Source organism: Pantherophis guttatus, chromosome 3 (genome assembly GCF_059756535.1).
Source record: "Pantherophis guttatus breed Tessera chromosome 3, ASM5975653v1, whole genome shotgun sequence".
Taxonomy (NCBI): domain Eukaryota; kingdom Metazoa; phylum Chordata; class Lepidosauria; order Squamata; family Colubridae; genus Pantherophis; species Pantherophis guttatus.
The window spans coordinates 200,181,077-200,188,068 of record NC_142065.1 but is presented as its reverse complement, the minus strand read 5'-3'; the positions used below and the strand labels follow the sequence as shown (position 1 = coordinate 200,188,068).

At 39.0% G+C, this 6,992-nt stretch overlaps 1 protein-coding gene across 5 annotated transcripts in view; it reads right to left on the bottom strand.

Moving 5' to 3' along the window:
• The window catches only part of NTAQ1 (N-terminal glutamine amidase 1), a 29,809-nt gene that overhangs the window by 6,140 nt on the left and 16,677 nt on the right, over positions 1-6,992 (bottom strand). For 2 of the 5 annotated variants that reach the window (XM_087891385.1, XM_034422256.3), the window contains one exon: positions 1,287-3,878. The exons of the other annotated variants lie outside the window; for them this stretch is intronic. The gene's annotated coding sequence lies outside the window, so the exon portion shown is untranslated. Of the gene's footprint in view, positions 1-1,286; positions 3,879-6,992 lie in introns of those variants that run through there. 5 annotated transcript variants of the gene reach the window in all.

Sequence of the window (6,992 nt, the reverse complement as noted above, 5' to 3'; positions counted from 1 at the left end):
AAAAACAACAACCACCCTATTGATAGTAGCTTTCCTGGTGCTGCTTTTTGTTAACACTTAAGTTTTAATTTATCTGGCTGTCTTTTTTGTGGTATTTAAATGTAACTGAGTTCTGGGAAATTTGGAAATTTCCCTCCCTAGGTCGATCTTGGATACCATTGAAAGCTGGCTATGTTGTAAGTGCGGCTTAGGCAGCTGGATAAACTACTTGAGTAGATTTGCATGCAGTGCAGAGATGTTTACTCATTATCCTAACAAAAAACCCCAAGAATCTTTGTGCAATTTAAATGTGGAAGATCATCTCTCAATGAAGATTGCAATATTTGGGCTGCAAAATACGAGCAGCCACTAAATGTCAGCAAAGAGACACCATTTCTAAACTAACTCTTTGCTGACATCTACTGGTCGCTGCCCACTTTGCAACCCAGGAATAACAACCTTATCCTTAAGAGGGCATAATGGCTGTTCCTATGATCTCATGAATCAGTTTGGCAGTTTCCATATCATTTGATGTTCAAATTGGTGATGCCACACAGGTTATACCCAGAGCCTTGTCCGGATAAAAGATGAGTCAGCTAGGAAGTTTGAATCCTGAGTGTAGACGACATACCTGATTTTAAGAAAAAATAGAGATACCGTACATGCACGCTGCATATCCAAGTAATGATATTTCTATCATTACTCAAATTCAGATTTCATTATAGCTGAGAAAGAGTGTCTGAATTACCAAGACATTACCTTAGTCTTTCTCTTTTGAGGCATTCCCACTATTTAATAGGAAAAATCCCCATATGGGCATGGTGTTTGCATCAAGGGTTGAGGGTTTAAGAGACACTGATGCAGGGGTGAAATGCTCCCGGTTCGGACCGGATCACCTGATCCGGTAGCGATGGAGGCGGGTGGTTCGGAGAACCGGTAGCAAAAATCCTCCCCCCCCCATGCCCAGCTGAGCTGCACAATCATCAGAGGCTTTTTTTTACTTTTAAAAGCATTTTTTCTACAACCTCTCCGGCCGAAAAAATGCTTTTAAAAGTAAAAAAAAAAACACCTGATGATTGCGCGGCTCAGCTGGGATCCTCAGAGGTTGTAAACAAATGCTTTTCGCTGAAGAGGTTGTAGAAAAAATGGTTTTAAAAATAAAAATAAAAAAATTGGCCACACCCACCGTCACATTACACCCCCTCCCCACCAAGCCACGCCCACAGAACCGGTAGTAACAAATTTTAGATTTCACCACTGCACTGATGTGGTCAGGAATATAGGAAGTCAGACTGGAATACAGGTAGTTCTTGACTTACAATCATCTGTTTAATGACAAAGGTACAACAGCGACCATTTGATGCGCTTACAATTGTCACAATATCCTCCCGATCACAAGACCAAAATTTTTGTGCCTGGCAACTGGCATGTATGTACGATGGTTGTGGCTCTCTGGTGTCCTGTGATTTCCATTTGCAACCATCCCAGCTAGTTTCCAATAAGCAAAATCAATAGGGGAAGCCAGATTCGTTTTAACAACTGCGTGATTCACTTAAGAACTGCAACAATTTGCTTACCCACCACGGCCAAAAAAAAAAAAAAATTGTAAAAGTGAGTGTGGCTCACTGAACAACTGCTCAGCTTAGCCACGGAAATTCTGCTCTTCGCTGTGGTTGTAAACAGTCACAGTTTCACTTATAGTGACCGCCTCGCTTAACCACCGAGTTGCCGATCCCAATTGTGATCGTTAAATAAGGACTACTTGTAAGTAAATATAGGAAACTTATGTGTTTAAATAGGCAGGCTCTGTCAGGAAGAAAGCCTCGTTGGGGCAAAGAAAGGAGTATCAAATGTTAAGGAAAAGGTTTTGTGATTGGGAGATTGGATGCAAATGAGAATTAAAAAAGAACCAGAAAGTGGCATCTGCAGGAAGGGTGCAAAATAATGAAAGCAATGTTGCAATCTCATGAGACAAGGCCCAACCCTTTCGTAGAGGTTTGCAAAAACCTTATGGCAGGACACAACTCCTATTATTCTTACAAGAAGAGTAAGTTCCTGCAGATGCTTGTGGGAAGTGGGATTTTAAAGTCTGCTTGTGTATATATGTGTGTGAAGCCATTTTTATTCACTGTTATCACTCAACTTTCAAAAAAAATTACTTCGCCTCGGCTGCAAATCTGTTATTCTTCTGGCCCTATACTGCCTATACAGGTCGTCCTCAACTTACAACAGTTCACTTAGGACCGTTTTTTACACTTGCAAGCATCCCTATGGTTACATGATGCACATTCGGATGCTTTGGCAATTGACTCGTATTTATGATGAGTATTAAGAGCCTTGGTGGTGCAGTGGACTAAACTGCTGTTAAGAGCTAGCACTTAGCTGCCAGCTGCCTGCAATTAGTGCAAGTTTGAATCTCACCAGGCTCAAGGTTGACTCAGCCTTCCATCCATTCGAGGTAGGTAAATTGAGGACCTGGATTGTGGGGGCAATAAGCCAACTTTGTATAGAACAACACCGCTTAGGGGGGGCCGAAAGCCCTAATAAGCAGGTATATACAAAAAAGTATGCAGGCTATTGCTATAATGCATTGTAAGCCGCCCTGAGTCTATGGAGAAGGGCGGCATATAAATTGGACTAATAAATAAATAAATGACAGTTGCAGTGACCTGGGGATCACGTGATTGACTTTTGCGACCTTCTGACATGCAAAGTTAATGGGGAAGGCCGAGTCACTCAACAACTGGGTTACAACTGCTGCGATTCACTTAGGAACTGTGGAAAGGTCGTAAAATGGAGCACAATTCACCACACAAACATCTCACTTAGCAACAGGAATTTTGGGCTCAATTGTGGTCGTAAGTCGAGGACTACCTGTATCTACCCAGTTTTTCGAAAACTGCTACTTCGAAGGTGGCTTGGAGGTGAATTTTTAATTTTTTGATTTGACAAAACACGTCAATGTTACACTGTAGAAAAGCTGATTGTTGCACCTATGTTGTTTGAAGGCTAATAATAATAATAATAATAATCTGCATCACTTGTATAGGATATTAACTTTATAACTTTTAAGTGAATTTAGGACTTTGTGACGTGTTCACACAAGTTCAGGGATAAAAACCATATTCCAGAATAGTCTGGTTTTATAACCTTGTGTCTGGATTAGGATCCTGAGGTATATGTTCCTGGAAACCATTTGGCAAAATCTCTGGTTTTCCAGAAAAATCTTCCCTACAAATCAACAATAAACACACCAAGATATGTGTCCTGCTTGCTTTTTTTGAAATAAGCCTGGAATCTTCGAAGTGCAGTAAAGTATCTACGAAATCTTGATATTTCTTTGATATTTCTTTGGCTTCTATTCATGCGCTACAGAAGGGAGAACAGATTTGACACGTTTTTCTCAGCAACCTGTTGATGGTTCATTTTAGCAGCTCTGCAGTTTGACACAAATTGTTTATGAAAACAGTTCCTCTTGTTTGCTAAATTGTTGGCAGAAAAACTGCCCTGCTGTTGATATGATGTTTTTATGACTTTGAAGTGTCCGATCTATTTCACCTACCATGGTTCTTTCTGTTTTAAGATTTGGCAGTCTAAAATTCTGCTATAATGTACAAAATGTAAAATATTTTTAAATTGTTTGCTTCAAACCTTTTCACTGCTAGTTATTTGTCTTTTTCCTTTCCATAAAAGTATCCAGGACAGCAGGAAAAAAAAAATTAGCTGCACTGATTTGTTTTTTTAATTAGATATCTATTAACACTCCATCAACGCATTATCTTTTGAATGGAGTGTTTTGATTTTGTAATTATTACTTTTTATATTCTCGTGAACCATTCTGGGATCTTTTCCGTGAGAAGAGGCTTAAAAATATTTTGATGATGATAAGGAGGAAGAATCTGGAAAAAATATGGAAACGAATTCAAACGCTTGTCAGATAAAATGCTTATGCACTATAGTAGATTCTGTATCTTCTATATCTTTGCAAACACTTGCTGGCTAATAACTGTTGTAATTCCAGATTCTTCCCCCCCCTCCCAAATTTCCATAATCCAAAACTTTGGAGATATTTACAAACCATCCCCATGCAGGCTACAAAATAACACAAAACGAGTGCAACTAAGCCTAGAAATCAATGAGCCACATTAGAACTAGTGAGACTAACCATGAAGATGATGGCTACAATATTCTTATTGTTCTCTTGCGTGGAAATGTGCCACAAGTAAAATCACAGATTTGGTCATTGTTTCCCAAATTTCTCCAAAAGCACATGTTTTTTTTTTAGCATTCGAGCTTTATTCCAGAAATATTTGGATCTGGAAGTCTTGTAATGTTTAATCTTACAATGCTGAATTTAGTACAGGTAGTTCTCGATTTACAACAGTCAGTTTAATGATCGTTTGAAGTTACAACGGCAAGGAAAAAAAATGACTAATGACCGTTTTTCACTTAGGACCATTGCAGCATCCCCAGAGTCATGTGATCAAAATTCAGACACTTGGCAACCGACTCATATTTATGACGGTTGCAGTGTCCCAGGGTCATGTGATCCCCTTTTGCAACATTCTGAGAAACAATGGGGAAGCTGGATTCACTCAACTAACTTTAACAACCGCAGTGGTTCACTTAACAGCTGTGCAAGGTTGTAAAACAGGGCAAAACTCACTTAACAAATGTCTCGCTTTTCAGGCCTTCCGGTCCCACTGGAAGTCGGGAAACAGGCTGTTTCCGGCCTCCAGAGAGCCTCCGGGGATGGGGGGAGGCAGTTTTCGCCCTCCCCAGCTCCAAGAAAGCCTCTGGAGCTTGGGGAGGGCGAAAAATGGGCCTACTGGGGCCATTGTGTGCCAAAAGTGGCGGGAGCGCGGAGGGGTCGCGTGTGCATGTGGGGGGAGCGTGGCACATTGAATTATGGGTGTGGGCACGCATGCGCGTGACCCCTCCCCACGCTCCCCACGCTTTTGGCACGTGACGGCAAAAAGGTTAGCCATCACTGTCCTATACTGATCTTATTTTCTGCTCCTACTTTCTAATTTCAGGCATTAGGCTAAGCCAATGTTTTTGAACCTCAGAAACTTTTAATAGGTATGGACTTCCAGAATTTCTGAACTCCGCACTTCTTAAAGTTGTAAAGGTTGAGAAACACCAAGCTAAGCTATTATATCGTTTATTGTATTAATCTGTGACCCTGATTTCAAGAATCCAGCCATGAAAGGGTAAATTGTAGATTATAGTGTATCAGGATACATGAAATCAGCCAATTGTGGCTTGGCTAACAAACCATGGTAAAATCAACAATAACTTAGAACAAAGCCTCGACTCACGCACAGTCTTGACAAATATAAATTTTGCTGTATATAATGCCAGGAATTCAGTTCCAAAATGAGTAACAGTGAGCTCATAATTTAATGGATCTTGGTTTAAGTTTATACTTTGAGTACAATGCACAAATACTGGATTTCACTCCCATTTAACAGATTAATACCCGTTTTGTCCAGTTAGTAGAGAATATGTCAAATAAATTACTGCAAATTATGCTATTTTAGTTATGCAAATGAGGCAAATTCAAACTGAATAGGCACACTCCCCCCCCACAATGGTCCATTAAATCAACATTTTACTCTTATTTTTTTATTTTCACACTTTTTAATTTTAGATTTTAATTAGCATTAATTATATATATATATATACCTGCCTATATTTGTATATTTGTTTAAGAGGGGTTTTTAAAATTGAAATGGCATACCGGGGTGATAAATGATTAAAAAAACAAACCTCATTATGTAATTTTAAAAATCCTTTTGTGCAGCCTTTTTGCAGGCTACGGAAAATCTTTCTATATAAATTTTGCACATTCTTTTTTTCTTGCATGTTCAACTATTCGACAACTGCTTGGTTACAAGTAGCAATTATTTTCTTTCCTTTTTGTAAACTGTTTTTGACACTGAAATTATGAATAAAATATTCATAAAATAAAAGACTGGCATTTCTATTGCTTTAGCTTCTTCTGCTGACAAAATGTCAGAAGATGGCATTCATTAGCCTTCTCTCCCTATTTTTTATAGGAACACACAAATATGTCACTATACTTTTCAGAAATGAAGATGCAGATTAATTATTGCGAGTGTATACACCAGTTTTCTCAGTTTTTTGGCCTCTAGATATGATGGAATACAACTTCCAAGACTTTGCACATCTGCCTGGGAATTTGAGTGTGTTGTCCAAGCTTGGAAGATCAATTTTGTTATATTTATTCAATTTATTTCATTGGGGAAGCTGGCAGGAATTTGGAGGTACCCACTGCTTTTTTGTCCGCCTTGGTCACCCTGTCTAAAGGTTGAATCATGGCAACTGAACCAAACTTGGTTAATCTGAGACATTTCATTGTTCATCCAAGCACCTTCATCGGTCAGTTTCGTTGGATGAGCAACGAAACATCTCAGGTTAACCAAGTTTGGTCCAGTTGTCATGATTCAACCTTTAGACACCTTTGGCTGGGATGCCTGAGTCTTTATCGACATATCTTGGTCATTCTGTTTCTTGGTTCAGATAAGGAAATATTTCTGATACAGTGACGAATGGGGCATGGATTGTTTAGTATGGATTAAGAATGACTGCTTACTTCTATCCTGCTAAAAATATCCAGCTGCAAATTTCCCATTGGATGTAGTACAAAAATCCTGTTCTGATGGAATCCTTCCCATCTACCCAGAAATGAAATAAATAGTTTCTCTGTGTCTGAACAGTATCTGATTTTATCTTGATTAAGTAAATAAAGAATTCTGAACTTGGAGAGCCAGAATTCTAAACTCTTGCTGAATCAATAAATTTCTTGATCTTTATTTTATTTCACTTGCAAAAAGGTCACATTTCTCCCTTCAAAACATCTTAAGACTTCCAAAACTACAATCTGAACCAGGATTGGGCAACTATAGCAAATTTTATGTCCTGTGGACTTCAACTCCCATAATTCAGCTGAAATCCATAGGTCATAGTTGCCCATCTCTGATCTAAAA